An 18277-nucleotide genomic window follows, 5' to 3' on the forward strand; every position below is an offset into this window, starting at 1 on the left:
CTTTCATTCTTGTAGGTTGCTGGGGGTTAGAATTGACCACGGCCTGCAGAAGTCATTTGATCTTATTAGAGAATCGTCTAGTATTTTGTGAAGGGAAAGCAAAGGATTTTGATAATTAATATTCAAAAAGGAACACCTTAGTTCAAGAAGAAGGAGGCTTCATGTAGAAGGAACTTGTGCTTACTAGGAAGGCTGATGAAGAGATTTCAGGTTTCCTACCATCCCATCAACCTGAGGATAATGTAATACCACATTTGATTTTTTTTTAAAAATGAATTTTTTTCTGTCATCTGTGAAAGATGGATGAAATAAGAAGGGGTTGGAGATTTAGCTCAGTGGTAGAGCACTTGCCTAGCAAGTGCAAGGCCCTGGGTTCGGTCCCCAGCTCGGAGAAAAAAAAAAAAAAGAGAGATCATGACATTGAAACGGAAATAAGCCAGACATAAAATGATAAATACAAGCCGGGAGGTGTGGCCCATGCCTTTAATTCCAGTACTCCGGAGGCTGAGGCAGGTGACTCTCCGATTTCAAGGTCAGTTTGGTCTGCAGAGTGAGTTCCAGGGCAGTCGAGGTTACACAGAGAGACCCTGTCCTGAAAAACAAAAGCAAAAAAAAAAAAAAAAAAAAAAAAAAAAAAAAAACCAACAAAGAGAAAAACATTACTAGGAAAACGAGATGGATACAAATTGAACTCAGTCACACGGGTACTACTCAAGGTCGATCTCTGCGGACGGACGAGTAGAATGAACAGCAGCAGAGGCTTCCGGGAGGAGAGGGAACAGATAGAAAAGTCCAGCAGTGGGCGTTGTCATCACCAGATCTTTCCGGTGTAAGATTGCTTAGCATTGTGACTACAGGTGACAATACTGTGCTGTACGTGTTTCAAAAGTTCAGAAGGATTATGATGCTCCCAGCATAAAGCAGTGAAAAATGTTTGAGGAGAGGCCCGTTTGCTTTCAGTTGAGCCGTACCCAGTGTGTACCCATGAACATCACACGCTAATGCTACACCTTCTAACTACTTAGGACTTTTTGTAAATGCTTTTATCAGTTGAGGAGAAATCGAATAGTTGGGCATGGTGGTGCATGCCTTTAATCCCAGCACCGGGAGGAAGAGGCAGGCCGATCTCTGAGTTCGATACCAGCCTGACCTGCAAAGAGCTAAGCTCTAGGACAGCCAGGGCTGTTGTGGTAAGTAATAAAAAGATGCACCAACCCAGGCTATTGCCGGCACCGGCGGTCTGCATGGCATCTGCTGGGTATTTTCATCTCAGTCAGCAAAATGTCTCTACCCAGCTCGTCGTTAAGTTCCCAATTTCTATCACAAGCCACCACCAGAAACTCTCTTGGCAGCGCTGGCTACTCTCTGGCTCCAGCAGCAGCCACCCTTTTGTGACTCCCTGCTGTGAACTCTGCTCACATTCCCAGCATCTGCTCCTTGTGGTTACAGTCACAACTCCCAGTAACCTGTTAAAATCAAAACTCTAGAGGCTTATAATTTATCAATCATTTTATATCAGTAAATTCTCACTCTACAAGGCATCCACACAATAAACTCATAATGAATTGAGGGCTGGAGAGATGGCTCAGTGGTTAAGAGCGCCCGACTGCCCTTCCAGAGGTCCTGAGTTCAATTCCCAGCAACGACGTGGTGGCTCACAACCATCTGTAACGAGATCTGGTGCCCTCTTCTGGTGTATAGGTGTACTTGCAGGCAGAATGCTGTATATATAATAAATAAATCTTTAAAAAACAAAAAAAACCCCAACCAAACAAACAAACAAACAAAAAAAAACCACACGACCTTCAAAAAAAAAATGAGCACTTTAAAAAAAAAGCATAATGAATTGATATTGATATAAACTGCCAACCTAGATAAGACAAAATGTCCTATAAAATTCCATCCCTTATGAAATAGTCATAGCTACCTGTGGCCATTTAAAGCCACACAGATCTGGGTCATCCTTCTCTGTCTCCATCTTGGTTCTTTCTTCTTCCTTCTTCCTCCTCCTTCTCCTCCTCCTCCTCTTCCTCCTCCTCCTCTTCCTCCTCCTCCTCTTCCTCCTCCTCCTTCTCTCTCCTTCTCCTTCTCCTCCTTCTTTTCCTCTTCCTCTTCCTCTCCTTCCTCCCTCCCTCTCCCTCCAACCCCCTCTCTCCAATCACAGGCCTTGCCTTATCTTGTGCCTGTCCTCGCCTGCGTCTGGACATCAATCCACAGAGGAGAAATTGAAATAGGTGGGTAAGGTGGTGCATGCCTTTAATCCCGGCACCCAGACGAAGACACAGTCAGATCTCTGAGTTCAATGCCAGCCTGGTCTACACAGTGAGTTCTAGGCCAGCCTGGTCTACACAGTGAGTTCTAGGACAGCCAGGGCTACACAGAGGAACCCTGTCTTGAAAAACAACCAAGAAGAAATTTAAATAAAAGGCAAAGTCAAAACAAGAGTAAGAATGATTCATAGTCTTGTTCTCTTTCTCATCCTTTATTATCAGTTGTTTCTGGTCCCTTGTTCCTTACCTAACTGTCTGGGGCAGCACAGAAGTATACTGGTTTAATAGAATGACCAATTTTTTTCAATGCAGTGAACTATGAAAAGATGTGTGGCTCAAATCACTGGAACCCCCACTTTACACAAGCTTAGTGGCTGAAATAACCTCTTGAAAACATGAAATTAAAATTGTTTAGTTTGGGGGCTGGAGAGATGGCTCAGTGGTTAAGAGCACTGAATGCTCTTCCAGAGGTCCTGAGTTCAATTCCCAGCAAACACATGGTGGCTCACAACCATCTGTAATGGGATCTGATGCCCTCTTCTGGTGTGTCTGAAGACAGCTACAGTGTACTCACATACATTAAATAAATAAATCTTTTTTTTAAAAATCGCTTATTTTCCCCTGGTTTTACTCAGTATTGGAGCAGGCACAGGGCTTGTACTTAGCTCCTAGTACCACAGAAAACAACATCAGGAGCAGTAAAGGGTGATGTTGGTGCATTTGTATCTAGTTAAACAGCCAGGAGCTTAACTTCTTAAGGCTATGAAATATGCAAGGATAATTCATAGATGCTCCTTAAACTTAATTTAGGTAACAGTTTCACTATTTTTTATTGTTTCTGACACTTTTAAAACAGGATAAAATGTAGCCTGATTTCCTGCCCATGTGGTAGTTCACCATCCACATTTATTTTAGTTTATTTGTATGTGTGCACGTGTGTGTGTGCATGTATGTGTATATATGCACATGTGTTCATGTGCATGTGTGTCCATGTGCATGTGTGTGTATGTGTATGTATGCATATGTGTGTCCATGTGCATGTGTGTCCATGTGCATGTGTGTGCATATGCTTGTGTCTGTGTGTGTGTGTGTGTGTGTGCGCGTGCGTGTGGAGGCCCAGGATTTTTGTCAGGTGTTTTTTCCTCAATCATTCTCTGCTTTTACTTTTTTTTGAGTCAGCCTCTCACTAAATCTGAAGCTCATGGTTCAGCTAGGCTGGCTGGCCAATGAGTTTCCAGGAATTAGCCCGTCAAGTCTGAGTTTATGAACATGTGCTGCCATGCCCAGCTTTGAAATCTTTTTAATTACACTTAGTGTGTATGCGCCTGTGTCCGTGTGCGTCTGTTTTGTGTGCCTGTGTACAGAGCCAAGGACAACATGCAGAAATAGTATGTCTCTTTCCACCATATAGGTCTTGGGGACAGAACTCAGGTCACCAGGCTTGGTGGCAGGCGCTGTGGTATCATGTCTGATTTCAGGGATCCAAGCTTAGGTCTGTGGTATAAAACCTTACTCACTGAGCCATCTTCCCAGGGTCTTGTTCTGTGTGTTGTTTAAATGACCAGAATGGAAGGACACCAGGTAAGAAAGATGTAGAGATTAAATTAATACAACATAGAGCACGGAAATGTATAAAATACCATTATTCAGTTGTTCAAGATTTAGTTTCAGGCTAAGGCATGCTTGATATAGGAAATTAAGTCGTTAAGCTAATCAGCATATACTCTGCCGATATGTTTAAAATTCCAGCCTAGGAGCTCAGGATAGACGTACGGAAGACCTATCATGATACCCACACTCGATTTAATCTAGAAAAGGAGGCAGGCATGAGAATAAATAGACAGACAGAAGTAAAAGTAGACGCAGCAAGCGAGATGGCTGCAGAGGGCCGGGCTGTGGAAAGGCCTGGAAGCGATGGCAATTTGCTGTGCACAGAGAAGAAGAAAGGGCATTTCAGGCGAAGAGAACAAAATGTGCAGAGGCATGGAGATCTGGAGAGATATGTGAGAGGCTCCCTGTGGTTTGAGTTTAGGGTTGCAGTGGGAAGTGGAAGGGAAGTGAAACTGGAACAGACGTACATCATGAGGGGACTGTACCCAGACAAAGGAGCTGGCTTCTGTAGGGCAGCTAGTGGGAAATCAGAGACTACGGGGAAGATACAATCATATTTGTTTGGTAAGAAAGGAAATTGTAAGAGGAATGTTAGAGGACGGACTGCAGGAGACTGATGGGAAAGAGCCTGCATAGGACGATGTGGCATTAGTAAGGGCTGAAGTCATAAAAGGACCAATCGGATTAGTGGCTGTAGAAATGGTGAGGAGTGGTGAGATTTTTGGATATAATCTGAAATAAAATGGATAGGATTTAGAGTTTCTTGGGATTTCTTTCTCTCTCCTCTCTCCCTTCCCTTCTTCCCTCCCTCCTCCCCTCCCTCCTTCCTTCCCTCCCTCCTCCCCTCTCCCCTCCCTCCCTCCTCCCCTCCCTCTTTTCCTCCCTCCCTCCATCCTTCCCTCCTTCCTCCTCTCCCTCCTCCCCTTTCTCCCTCCCTCCTTCCTCCCCTCTTCCCTCCCTCCTCCTTCCTCCCCTCTCTCCGTCCCTTCTTCCTTCCCTCCTCCCCTCTCTCCCTCCCTTCTTCCCTCCCTCTATCCTTCCCTCTGTCCCTCCTCTCCTTCTTTTTTCTTTTCTTTTCTTCCTTACCAGGGCCTTACTACACAGCTCAGGCTGGTCTTAAACTCAAGATCTCCCATGTGGTGCTGGGATTTCGAGTGCACTCTAAGAATTAGTGCCTTACCTGGGGAGATTTGGGCATATTGATTCATTTACCATGATGGCACGATTTAGGGCAATAATGATCACATCAGTATTTTGTATTTCATAAAGACCTATGTTTTCTACTCTTTAGTGATCGTATAATACAGGCAGAAGAAGTAATGCCAATGTCTTAATTTTTTATTTCCTGCCTGTCCATGAGATGCAGGGAGGCTTCCCCTCCCCTGCAATACTTCGTTACTATGAGAGTTTGGGCCAGCATTTTACGCTTATGAGTTTAAAATTAGAAACCTGCCATTAAGGGATATTGATTTATTAAAAAAAATCAATGTGAGTGGCTTATACTATACCTATAAAAGGAGTAGTGTGTAAGAAGTTTCAGAGAGGGAAAAGGAAGGATTGCCCAAGCTTTCTTCATGGGAGACAGTTCTCCGTGGAGCTCACTTTGCTGCACAGCCCTGGGAAGAGCGACTGAGCCCTTGGGATTCTCTTTCCATGGGCGTTTGTATAGAGAACAACCTTGGATGAGGAGCATCTCTGTCGCTAGAGCAGAGGGCAGGTTTGTTTGCTCCCTTTCACAAAGATAAGTTCCATCCCAGGACAAAGGTTGCAGGTCTGGCAGCGGCTCTAAGCGGCTGGTGTTTGCCGTGCTCAGTCTCTTAGCAGCTGTGCAGACCTTACGGGTGCAAAATTCCCGGTTGATGCTACACACCACGCTCCCCAGACATGTGCGGACCGAAATGGCAGGAGCATGAACCACATGCCGCTGTCCTACAAGGGACAGAGTCCTTCTTCCCAGGCCCAGAGCCTCGTCTCATGCCAGCATGTGCAGAACTGAATGGAGCAAGCTAATTTGATAGCTTTGGGGTGTTGACAGACAAGGGCCTCTTGGGAGCTGAGTGGCTGCCTGGGACTCAGCAGGGAAGTAGTTATGGGCAGATGACTGTGAATATTTAGGCTGGACGGTAAGAGCTAAGTCAAGTCTCACAAGGATGTCGGGCCTGCTGTTTACTCCCTGCGGGGAGAAGATGCCAGGGTGAAGAAGTCTCAGAGCTGCTGAGGGGTTGGGTGGCTCCAAAGCCCACCAACATGGAGTTTGGGTTGAGCCACGAGTAGCTGCTGTGTCACTAACAGTACAAAGCCACTGTGCCCTGCTTGCCTCAGACTTGATGAGAACCCCGGAGCACTGCTGTCATACCTCAGCTGTACAAAAGAGGAAGGGGATTAGAAGCAAGGTCAAGGTTTTCCTGTTGCCATAGGGACCTAAAAACCCCAAGCTCACCTTCCCACAGTGGAATAGAAGGTAACCGGTCTGTTCAATCCCAGTGTTTTATTAGACACAGACACTGATGTTGTCCCTTCTACCCAGCTTCTTAAGGGCAAATGGAGCCCCAGACAACTTTTTGCAACTCAGTATTTATAGTAGCGTGTGATGCTATCGTGAACTGTCTTCTGACGTGCCCTCCGCTCTTTATTTCCCTCCTCAGGGTCTCATCTTTTCACTCCCTGTTCCTTCTGCAGTTTTAGAGACATGATTTCATGCACGTCTGTGGGGTTTGAAGGAGAATGCCAAACACAGGCGTCTGGATTTGCAAGCTTAGCCCTCGGTTCACGAACTGCTCAGAAGGATTGGGAGGTGTGGCCTGGTTGCTGCTTGCAGATTAGGATGTAAAGCTCCAGCATCCTGCCCCCCTGCTTCCTGCTGTGATGATCATCGACCAACCCTCTAAAGCTGTAACCACCCCGGATTAAATGATTTCTAAGAGTTGCCTCAATTACGGGGTGTCTCTTCACAGCAATCAAACAGTGACTAAGACATCATTCTAGAACCTTTTCATGATTCCAAAACCTCTCTCCAGTTCCAACTTCCAACGTAAAGTTCTACTCAATCTTTTTAAGCGAGTATGGTCTTGGGATCTCGCAAGCACATGCATGTCAACCAAACTTGCTTTTTCAAATTCTCTCTCTCTCACTCTCTCTCTCTCTCTCTGTCTCTCTCTCTCTCTCTCTCTCTCTCTCTCTCTCTCTCTCTCTCTGTGTGTGTGTGTGTGTGTGTGTGTGTGTGTGTGTGTGTGTGATTGAGATTTGATTCAAGGGCCTGGTACATACTAAGTTAGCATTATTCTGCCATTGCCTTAAAACAGCCCCTAATCTATGTAGACTGTGAGCCAAGAGAAACACCCTGCCTCAAGTTGTTTTGTAAGACATTTTGTCATAGCCCTGAGAACAGTGATGGACACTGGGACGTTAGTAATGGACACTGGGATGTTCTTTCAGCCCGATGTGTCTGTTATCATACACGTTTGCTCAGCTCATAGTTTGGGCTAGCCATATTTCAAATGGTCAAGTCTAGATGTTCAGGACAGGCTATATAGCACTACACGGAATAAGAGACCCAGGCTTCTGCTGTAGCCTCTACTTAAAGGTCCACGTCTCTTGCAGAAGAGCTGAGTCAGCTCCACTCGCCATGTTAGGTTACCAGGAAGAAGATATAGACAGACACAGGCCTGCCCTGTGCCCTTGAGACGACTCCCTAGAAAGGTCTACATTCTTCTTGTCAACATTTCACCACAGGATAGGAAGGCACTTAAGTCAAAGGAGTCTGTGGAAGAGGCCTTTTATTCTAGATGGCCACGGTCTGAAAAACACTAGAAATTCTGTTGCAAAGACCCTGGAGAGCCAAAACAATCCTGAGCAAAAGGAACGAAGCTGGAGATGTTACACAGCCACAGTAACTAAAACAATACGTTATTGATACAAAAACGGATACGTAGACCAGTGGAACAAAATCAAAGACCCAAACGTGAGTAAGCACAACGGTAGCCACCTGCTAGTTTGCAAAGATGGGGACAACATATGCTGACAAAGAAAGAGTCTTCAACAAATGGTGCTGGGGAAATTGGAGGTCCGCCTGTAGAAGAATGGAATTAGACGTATCTAGTCTTATATACATTAGATTTTTTTTTTTTTTTGTTCTTTTTTTCGGAGCTGGGGACCGAACCCAGGACCTTGTGCTTCCTAGGTAAGCGCTCTACCACTGAGCTAAATCCCCAGCCCTACATTAGATTTTTATATGTTACTTGTATAAATATACATCCTTGTACTGACTCCAAATGGATCATGGACCTAACCTGAAACCTGGGACACTGGAACTTCCAGAGGGAAACATAAGCAGTGCCCTTCAAGATGTAGGCATAAGAAGAGACTTCCTGGACCGCGGTCCATTTGTCCAAGAAGGAAGGCCAGCCATTGACAGGTGAGTCTTCGTAAAATGGAAATGCTTCTGCACAGTTAAAGAATCAACCAGGTGAAGAGGACGCCCACAGAATGGGAGAGACTGTCTGCCAGGGGTGCATCTGAGAGGTTTAATATCTAGAGTACACAAAGAATTCATAAAACAAAGAGTTATGGAGGGAAAGGGCATAAATGAGCCATTTGAAATATGGCCCTGGGACCTGAATAGACAATTCTCAAAAGAAGAAGAAGAAGAAAAAAAAAACAGCTAAGAAATATCTTAAAAAAATGTTCATGATCCTTAGCAATTAGAAAAAAATGCTAATCAAAATACCTGTGAGGTTTCTTTTTACCTTAGTCAGACTGGCAGAGGTCAATGAAGAACTTGGCAATAAATGCCAAAAGGAATGTGGGCGAAAGGGAACCCTCCTTCACAGTTGGTCGGATTGCAAACTGATTCTATGATGGAATTTAAGGTGCGTTCTCAAAAGGCTGGACAAAAATCTACGTTAGACGTATCTATAGTCTTATATAAATTAGATTTTACATATTACTTATATAAATATAATTTCTTCTATTGACTCCAAATGGATCAATGACCTATACCACTCGTTGGCATGTGTCCAAAGGACATGGCCTCCTACTCCAGAGCTCTCTCTTGGTCGTGTTTACCGTTGTTCTGTTATCCACAATAGCTAGCAAGTGGAAACAGCCTAAGCGTCCAAACCTACAAATGGATAAAGAAGACGCAGACACGGCGAGCGCACACAGCGGTGTCCTCTTCGGTGGTTACAAAAATGAAATCATGAACTTTGCAGACACGGGGATGGAACTAGAACAGATCAGAACGGGTGAGGAGCGAGGCCACAGAAAGACGCAGAAAGACAAGTCCCTCATGTTCTCTCTCTCTGGGGCTCCTACCTCCAAAGCTTCGGGTGTGAGTACATGCCCTGGAACCCAGCAAGTAAAATGGAACCATTGCCGGGATAAGGGTCTTGGGGACTAATGGTGGGGGGATGGCAGGGTACAAGAAATCTGATCACAGAAATGGGAAAAGGTGGGGCTCCTCGGGGAGGGAGGAGGAAGGCAAAGGCAGAAGAAGGTGGGAGGTGGATGTGGGGGAAATAGAGGGTGTTAGTGATCTGATGGGGGACATGCTGAAGGGGATGCTTCTAGAGACGAGAGGAGGTATGTATAGAGGGAGGGAGGTAGGTAAGAACAATGAGCGTGGCTGGAAAGGCTGTAGGAATCATATTATGATCTATTTACTTTTTTAAAAAGTATAATGCACAAAATTTTTCTGAGTCTTGTCAGATCAACCTCACAGCCTAGGCTCTAGGTGATGTGTGACCTTTCCCACTCAGTTCAAATCTGACGTCCCCTTTGTCTAGCGACCCACAAACTACAGAATTCTGTTCCTTTCCCATACTGTGGCAGCACGAGAACAAGGCAACTAAAGGACAAATTCCTCTTTGGAAAAGGAAGAATATTCGTCTGATATAACTGTCCTCTTGGAGGCTCACTGCCCCCATCTGCTAACCGAGGCCTGGTCCTAGCTTCTATGCAATCTAATCTAGGCCTAGAGTGTTTTTCGGCCTCTGTGACTTGCTGCAGATTAAGCTCACCTTTTCTTGTTCTTTCTGACCTCTGGCTGGCTGATTCAACTCAGCTGGCTCAAACTCCTCTCCGAGGTGACTGATTCAATCTGGATTCTCTCTTGGGCTCTGACTGAATTGTTCTGCTTGGCCTCAAACTAACTCTAGCAATCTATTCTGACCTTCTGTCTCCTTTGGTCTTCACCTGTGTAGAACGCGTTCTCTCTGCAATCTGGCTTTGTATAACTGGTCCAGTAAAACTGTCCCACCTCCACCCCTACCCCGCTGTGCACTGCTCTCTCTTAAGTAACTTCCCTTTCCTCTCTCATCTCATGGGCATCTCCTATTCTGTCAAACCTTTCTCTGTTTCTTTACTTTGTCATTCATTCAATTAGACACCACTTTCTTTCTTTCTTTCTTTCTTTCTTTCTTTCTTTCTTTCTTTCTTTCTTTCTTTTTTAGATCCAACTGATAAAGATATAATTGCCCACTTAAACATACAAAGCCTGGTACCACCCATTCCTTAAGAACATTAATAACGGGCTGGAGAGATGGCTCAGCGGTTAAGAGCACTGACTGCTCTTCCAGAGGTCCTGAGTTCAAATCCCAGCAACCACATGGTGGCTCACAACCATCTGTAATGAGATCTGATGCCCTCTTCTGGTGTGTCTGAAGACAGCTGCAGTGTACTCATATGCATAAAATAAATCTTTAAAAAAAAAAAGAACATTAATAACAACCTGTAAATACACAGAGCAGAATCTTAACATCACCTGCCATCTTGTCCCACCATGGCTTCTCCGCCCCTCTCTCCCTCCTTTCTCTCAGTCTCCCCCTCTTCCTTCAAACTTATCTCCCACCCATCCTTCCTTCTCCTCCTATGACAGGCCTCCTTCTATCCTGTACCTGCCCCTCACCTGTACTTTACAAATTCAATGGAGAGTAGACACCACTTTCAAACAAACTTTACCTTCATTGTTTGGGATGAAAGGACGGGTACTAAGGGCACGTCTGTATTCCAGCCAGAAGGATTATAGGTGTGCGCTAAGGCTGAGCCACAACCACAGCTACAAATAGGTTTTTCCAGTAAACAACACAATCTCGGGGATCACAGTGCGATCAAATATCCTGCAACAGAGAATGAATGGGGTAGCCTCTAGCCCCTCACCCAGTTCCCATTAGAAAGGGATGCCCGTGTTTCCTGGCCCTGTAGCCCCTTTCTCATCTTCTGGAAGATTCTTCCCTGCCCATTGTCTTCCAGGATCAAAACTGAAGTAGGTATTTGCAAATGGGCCTCCCCGTGTACTTTTTCATCCCTTCCTCTTTTACTGTCCAGCTGTCCCGGAGGTGAACACTCACAGCCCTTTCAGGAATGTACTTGTGGGAATTCAGTGCTAGTAACTTTTTTTATTGGATATTTTTTAATTTACATTGCAAATGTTAGCCCCTTTCCTTGTTTCCCATCCATAAACCCCCTATTCCATTCCCCCTCTATCCTTCTTCTGAGGGTGTTCCCCCACCCACCCACCCTTTCACCCCTCTCTGCCTCCCCGACCTGACAGTCCCCTACACTGGGGAGTTGAGCCTTGGCAGGACCAAGGGCTTCTCCTCGCATTGGTGCCCAACAAGACCATCCTCTGCTACATTTGCAGCTGGAGCTATGGGTCTGTCCATGTGTACTCTTTGGGTAGTGGTTTAGTCCTGGGAGTCCTGGTTGGTTGGTATTGTTGTTCTTTGATTTTCTCCCCCCCCCAGTCCCCTCCCCCCGGGAGCTGAGGACCGAACCCCAGGGCCTTGTGCTTTCTAGGCAAGCGCTCTACCACTGAGCTAAATCCCCAACCCCAGTATTGTTGTTCTTATGGGGTTGTAAACCCCTTCAGCTCCTTCAATCCTTTTTCTAACTCCTCCAATGGGGACCCCATTCTCAGTTCAATGGTTGGCTGCTAGAATCCACCTCTGTCTTTGTCATGTTCTGGCAGAGCCTCTCAGGAGACAGCTACATCAGGCTCCTGTCAGCATGCACTTCTTGGAATCAGCAATATTGTCTGGGTTTGGTGGCAGTGCTAGTAACTTCCTGTCAAAAGATTCGTCGAGGCATGCAGCCCCTTTGCAATTGGTCGGTTTGATCGGCAAGTCACGATAGCCACAATGCTTGCCTAGAGCCAATTTTCCACACAGACATTGATCCGCCTTGGTATTCTGTTCATATCCGTCTTCCAGCCTAATGCTGGTCCTGAACTCAACATAAGCAAGTTGTTCCTTTCAGAAGGCAGTCTTAAATCTGACCCCTGTTGGTTTGGGTAAGGCAGGGTATTCACGCAGCTGTGATGGTCTTATCTTTGTTTTCAGCTCTTCTGTTTGGGGGAGGCAGGCTTAGCTGTTAAAGCCAGAGGCAAAGCAGGCCTCTCTCGGTACATCTAAAGGGTTTCAGTCTTTGTTTGAAGTCTGGCTAGCCCCAGTTCACAGTTGGAAGGATTCAGCCTTGACCAGGAAGTACCAGGATTCTGATTTTTCTCCACTCATTTCCCAAGCTCCCGAGCTCTTCATTAGACAGCGACCTGCCTTAAAAGCTCTTGCAGTGACATTTTCACGAGCTGTGAGGAGGGTTTCTGCCTTCCCACTTAAAGAAGCATTGCGACTGCTTTGACACACTGCACACTGCCTGCTTCTGAGTGTGAGACAGCTTACTTTGTGGTAAGTTTTGGATTATGACAAAAACCACTGGATTTTCAGTGTCAGCCTATCTGAAAAATAACATGTTTCTCTTTTGCAGCTGTCTATGGTGGTTAGCACGAGGCCAGCATTTGCATTTTACTCTGTCAGGATCTGCAGTCTTGTACCTACCTCTGTGTGTGAATCTCCATCCTTATGGACACCTCATTGTGCAAGCTGGCTGCTCTCAAATATAAGAAATCAGGGCTGTAGAGTTGGCGTAGTGGTTAGGTCTGCTCTTCCAGAGGACACAGGTTCAATCCCCAGCACCCACACGGCAGCTTTCTGTAACTCCAGTTCTAGGTATCTGACTCCCTCGCACACACATACGTGCCACCCAAACACCAATAAAAAATAAATAAATAAACCATTACAATTTTAAAAAAGATTTATAATGAATATAGAGTTGTTTCTGGACAGCCCTTTGTCACACTTTTCCATGAAGTGGAAATATTTACTAGTTTTTCATTTATCTGAAACTTTATAACTGATCATTTTAACCTCAAGGTATTTCTGGTTTACTGGGTCTCATAGTCCAGGCTGCTCTGGAAATCTGTATACAGCCTAGGTTGACATTCAATTCATAATCCCCCTGCCTCAGCCTCAGCCTCAGCCTCTTCAGTCCTGGTGTTGAGCGTGTGTTACTGCACCACTCAGGGTTTTGGTCCTACGGTCTCTAGTTTCTCAAGTAAACTGTGAAATGTTCAAAATGAAATCCACTTCTGTGTGTTATACAAGAGACTGGTTAAAACAGCAGGAGACCCATAGTGACTCCAGAAACTGTGCTGGGAAACTCAACGTTCTTCTACACGGCATGGTTTTTGTCCCTAATTATTTTATTGTTTAAGGGATGTGGAGGCTGTGCAGCACCACTTACGGATGTCTCAGGGCATCCGTGTTCAAAACTTCAACGGCTACCTCAGCACTTGGTGGGACGACCTTCACTTACATAGGGTGACAGTGACTAACATGTGGTCTCATGGTACAGCCTTGTCATTCTGCACGATCATAGGGCTAAGACTCAGAAAGTCCCCCGTGGTAGTCTGAACATGCTTGACTCAGAGAGTGGCACTACAAGGAGGTGTGGCAAGTGGGTGTGACCTTGTTGGAGGAAGCGTGTCACTGTGGGAGTGGGCTTTGAGTCCCTCCTCCTAGCTGCCTGGAATACAGTCTCTCTTGGTTGCTTTAAAATCAAAATGTAGAACTCTCAGTTGCTTCTCCAGCACCGTCCCTGCCTGAATGCTGCCATGTTTCTTGCTATGACGATAATGGACTGAACCTCTGAAACTGTAAGCCAGCCCCAGTGAAATGTTTGCCTTTATAAGAGTTGCCTTGATCGCGGTGTCTCTTCACAGCAATGAAAACCGTGACTAAGACAGCCCCTGGCTTCTGTTGTTGTCAACTCGAGATTCTTAGTACTTCTAGGAGTTGGTGAGATGGCTTAGCAAAGTAAAGGCACTTTGGAGGTAAAGGTAGGAGGTGAGAGCCAACACCTGCCACTTGTCTTCCGATCTACAAGTGTGCGCTGGTGTGAGCTCGCCTACACACCCGCCCACACAATTAAGAAATGTCAAAACAAACAAAAACAACAACAACAACAACAAAAAAGGAAAATGAAGAAAGAAACTGTTACTTCTGATCAAAAGTCCTGCATTTTTCACTTTGTACTGATCCCTGAAACGGTTGCTTTGCTGATGTGGCGAGCGCGGTTTGCCCTCAGGAAGAACTACAGATCCTCCGTAGTTTGATATATATCCTTTAAAGCTACATCCTTTAAAGTGTGAAATAGGTGATTAGTCTCTTTGGATTTATTTAGATTCTAAACACCCCTGACCTGAATGGAGGTTGAACGAATGTCTGATGGGCTGACGTGTCCGTTCTGGGAGCTCTTCACCACCTTGTCCCTTGTGCTGCTCGGATAACGTCCCACTTCCCACAGTCCGCCTCTCCCAGGTGCCGCGCATGCCCACTGTAGAAAACGCAGCAAGCATTAGGATGCATACAAGGGCCGGGTTCCCTTATTGACTAATGTCTTTTTCACGATAGAACTTAAACAAAAAAAACAAACAAAAGACAAAAACTAAAACAACAAGCCAACATTCAGAGTCATGGTCCTCCTTTGTTCTCTTGCATCCCCTTCCTAGCCACTTCTCTTCCTTCTCAAACTCCCCAGGAAGCAAGCCCAAAAACTCTGTCTCTTGAAATGGGGAAGTACCGCCTGCCCTGTGCCCGGACCTACCTCCTCCTCAGCTAGTCACTGGGCTTGTGTCTGTAACTTTGAAGCTGCTTTGTCAGCGAAAGGTCTCTCTCTGCTCACAGGAAGCAATCGGGTCAGAACAACTTCCTCTCAACAGTTCAAGGGGCTGATTGTCTCCGAGCTTATCACGTAGACTCCCAGAAATTCCCACTGGCAACAGCATATAAATGACCATGCTTGAAATAAAATGCTCACTGAAGTATACTCATCTCGAAGTAGCTTTCCTGAGCCTCGTTGATTTATTAAATAGGCTTGCGGGTGTTTACTGATCCCAGTGAAAGACTTGAAAGAGCATGCGAGTAGGCGACACTTCAAGTCACTGAATTAAAATGACATTTATGGCTCTAAGCAACGGGAGAGATAAGATATTTCTGGTGAGAGTAGTTAGTGGACAGTGACCACAGTGTAGTCTCCGATCAGTCTGGGGAAGGAAGGAGTTTCCTTCCCCCTCCCTCCCGGAGAAGGTTATTTGTGGCCCAGTACGAACGAGCACTAAAGCCATCATCAACTGCTTTGTTTAAAATAGGAGGGATCTTTATCCTGTGAAGCCTCCTGCTTCCCCACTTCGTGTTCGAAAACGTTTTTCTGCGAAGGGATTAGAATCCCAAACACCGGAAAGGCACGGCCCATTACTGGATTAAGTATAATGATTTACTCTCTCATGGACAAGCCCTTCTGAGGCATTCTCTGGAGCCGATAACCTTAGAAGTCCTTCATCCTCCCACACCTCCAGCTTCTTCTCTCTTTTAGCAACATTAACCTGGGCAAGGAGACAACGTTTCTTTCTCTGCCTCCCGGTCTCATCTTGAGGTGTCTGCTGAGGTTTCCCTGCAGTTCTGTGGAAGGGACGCCTTGCCTTCTCCCTCCTTCTTAAAATGTCTTTTTGGTGGCACGGCTGTCTCTTGTTTTCTGCTCTGGTTTCCTCTTCATTGGTGACTCATTGGCTCTCTTCAGATCTCATCCTGAAGCACCGTGTTGCTCTTTTCTTTGGCCGGAGCTTGACTCCCACACACTCGCCTCCCCTCAATCCCCTGGTTGCGCTTGCCAAGGTTGCAGCGAGCTAAATTGTATCTTTTTTGTATGTTCAGTTTTTAACTTTAGTTCTTCTCTTTCTTCTTAGTGCTTAAGAGATTCCGTTTTGTTAGAATTGAATCACTCAGTTCATCTACGTCCAGCTCTCCCCTTTGTAGAAGTTAGGGTGAATTCAATGAACAGCGGTGGATTTTCACAACACAAACAGAAAGGCTTGAGTTTCTTTTTGCCTTAGATGAGGAATTAGGTGTCTTTTTAGATGTGAGCAGTGTTTCACACAGCACATCCCTCTGATAAGTGGTGAGTTTGCGTTTAAGAAAACAGGGGAAACCTTCAGAAACGGATTACAGAGCGTCCACAGTTCCCAGAGGAAGTAGCAAGGAGATGATACAAGAATAGAAAAGAGAAACATATCTGGAAGTTAGTCTGATGAGATCATGGTTAGCTTTAAACAGATGTAATGGTTGCTTGTCTAGTCATTAGTGGTCCTGCTTCCTCTATGTGCACAGACTTCCCCAGCCTTCAGCCCCACCCAAACACACAGAGCAGGGAGATAATGCAACTCTTCCCTGGGGCCTCCTGGGATTCCTGACTGCGGTTGAGTAGCAGGTGTCCTTTACCTGGATGCCTCCAGGAGCTTTCTTTCTCTGAGGTGCTGAGGATTGAGCCCAGAGCCTTCTGTATGCAGGGGAAAGGCTCTATCATTGAGGCCCAGTTTCCATTTCATGTTCTAATCCTGGATAAAGTGCCCCCATTTCCCACAGGTCACTGTTAAATTAAACACGAAGGGTCTTTCTCCTTCCTGTCCCTTGCTGCTAGGGCGCCGTCCCAACCCCACTGCCTGGACTCCTGCTGTAGATCGTAGTGACCCGTGTTAGCTGTGCCTTAGTCTCGACGACAGGCAGCACCAGATTGTAATGTCTTCCTTTTGACAGGCATGGTTGGACAGCAAGATGGGAAACATCGAAGTGATGCTAAATGTTGCTCCGGAGCAAAACAAGCAGCCACCGCCGTGTTTGCTTGGACGTCTTCTGAAGTTAAGAGATCCGCTGGGGTAATTGAGACGCATCCCGTCACGCGTGTATCTCAGAAATGTTAAGGTGGAAGCTGAGCTTGGGTGTGGCTGCCGGTTAGTGATACTGTGGGAGAATCTCCATCACTTACTAAACTTAAAGACAGAAGACAAAGGGTCCTATGACATATTACTTTAAGGTAAACTTCCCTCAAGTATTTTTCTATATTTATATTCCAAATAAAACTACAATGTAAACTCCTATGAAGAATAGAAAACCCAGAAACGCAGGCTGGGGTGCGGCTTGGTGGTCCAGCACTTGTCTTACCACGGTGAAACCCCGTGTTCCATCCTCACCACGGGAAAGAAGTGGGGAGAAGGGTGTGGGAACCGGGATCCGGGATCCGGTGAGGGAGGCAGAGACCCACCAAGGAAGCCGACTCCAGAGACCAGCGTTGAGGTCTATTTCATTGTTCAGCAGCGAGCGTTTTTATAAAGCCTTTGGGCCAACGGGGAATTGACACAGCTCTGGAGTAGCCAACCATTCCATGGGCTCTATGGGAGGTGCTAGGCTGCCAACGCCCGAAGGGACTTCCGTAAAGATGCAGGAGGCTGCCACCACCCTGTTCCGGGCTCATTCTGAGGTTCCACTAGTCTGCCAGGATCCTCTATTTTGTGTCACGCGGTATGCCAGTGGACAGGGGCATTCATAAGAGTGGTATGGGAGCCTCTCCCACATCCATTGGGCCCCATCCAGGAGCTGCGGCATCCACAGGAGAGAAAGATCTCAAAACATAAGACAAAGTAACAACGTTTCGCGCGCGCGCGCGTGTGTGTGTGTGTGTGTGTGTGTGTGTACATATTTATGCCAGTGTTCTCATGTGCATTTGTAAAATTGGGATTATATATTTTGTGTCAGCTGTCTTAGTTGGTTCAAAGCACAGAAACTGCCTCCGTTTTACATTTACAGGGGAAAGGATTTTATTGGCAGAACGCAGAATCAAACACTCAGGCCTTGGGAGGATGGGGTCCTGGAAGCCTCAGGGTCTGTTCTGGAGCAGAGACTCAAGTTGCTTTCTTCTGGGGAAGGCAGGGCTGCATCAGCCTTAGCCACATACAGATGTCCTCCTCTTGAACCTCACTGTGCTGAGTGACTTCAATGTCCCTTAACTGAAGCCATTGTGTCCCTAGTGCAGCAGCAACCCTGTCCCTTCCAGGTTGTCCTTCTAGATTGTGCTCAAAGACCAGGCTCCCTCTCAAGGTCTTTCCTAGACTCCCCCTGCAGAGTCTTTAGAACACAGAAAACACTTCCAGGGCATACCATTAGGGAGGGGTATGTGGTGTCTCCAAGATGGTAAAGTCTCCCCTTCAGTGGGCTTTGCCTGAGGGTTTGTTC

At 46.1% G+C, this 18277-nt stretch overlaps 1 long non-coding RNA gene across 2 annotated transcripts; it reads right to left on the reverse strand.

Moving 5' to 3' along the window:
• Positions 1–448: 448 nt before the first annotated feature.
• LOC134481699 (uncharacterized) lies at positions 449–16229 on the reverse strand. 2 transcript variants are annotated; one of them, XR_010057430.1, is made up of 4 exons: positions 14820–16229; positions 14415–14549; positions 10839–10996; positions 449–592 (listed from the first exon to the last, which is right to left on the reverse strand). It is a non-coding gene; the product is annotated as an uncharacterized LOC134481699 (long non-coding RNA). The 2 variants fall into 2 exon arrangements; XR_010057429.1 differs by lacking the exon at positions 449–592 and having other exon boundaries at positions 10822–10996; positions 14820–16163.
• Positions 16230–18277: the final 2048 nt, after the last annotated feature.

Source organism: Rattus norvegicus, chromosome 14 (assembly GCF_036323735.1).
Source record: "Rattus norvegicus strain BN/NHsdMcwi chromosome 14, GRCr8, whole genome shotgun sequence".
Classification (NCBI taxonomy): Eukaryota; Metazoa; Chordata; class Mammalia; order Rodentia; family Muridae; genus Rattus; species Rattus norvegicus.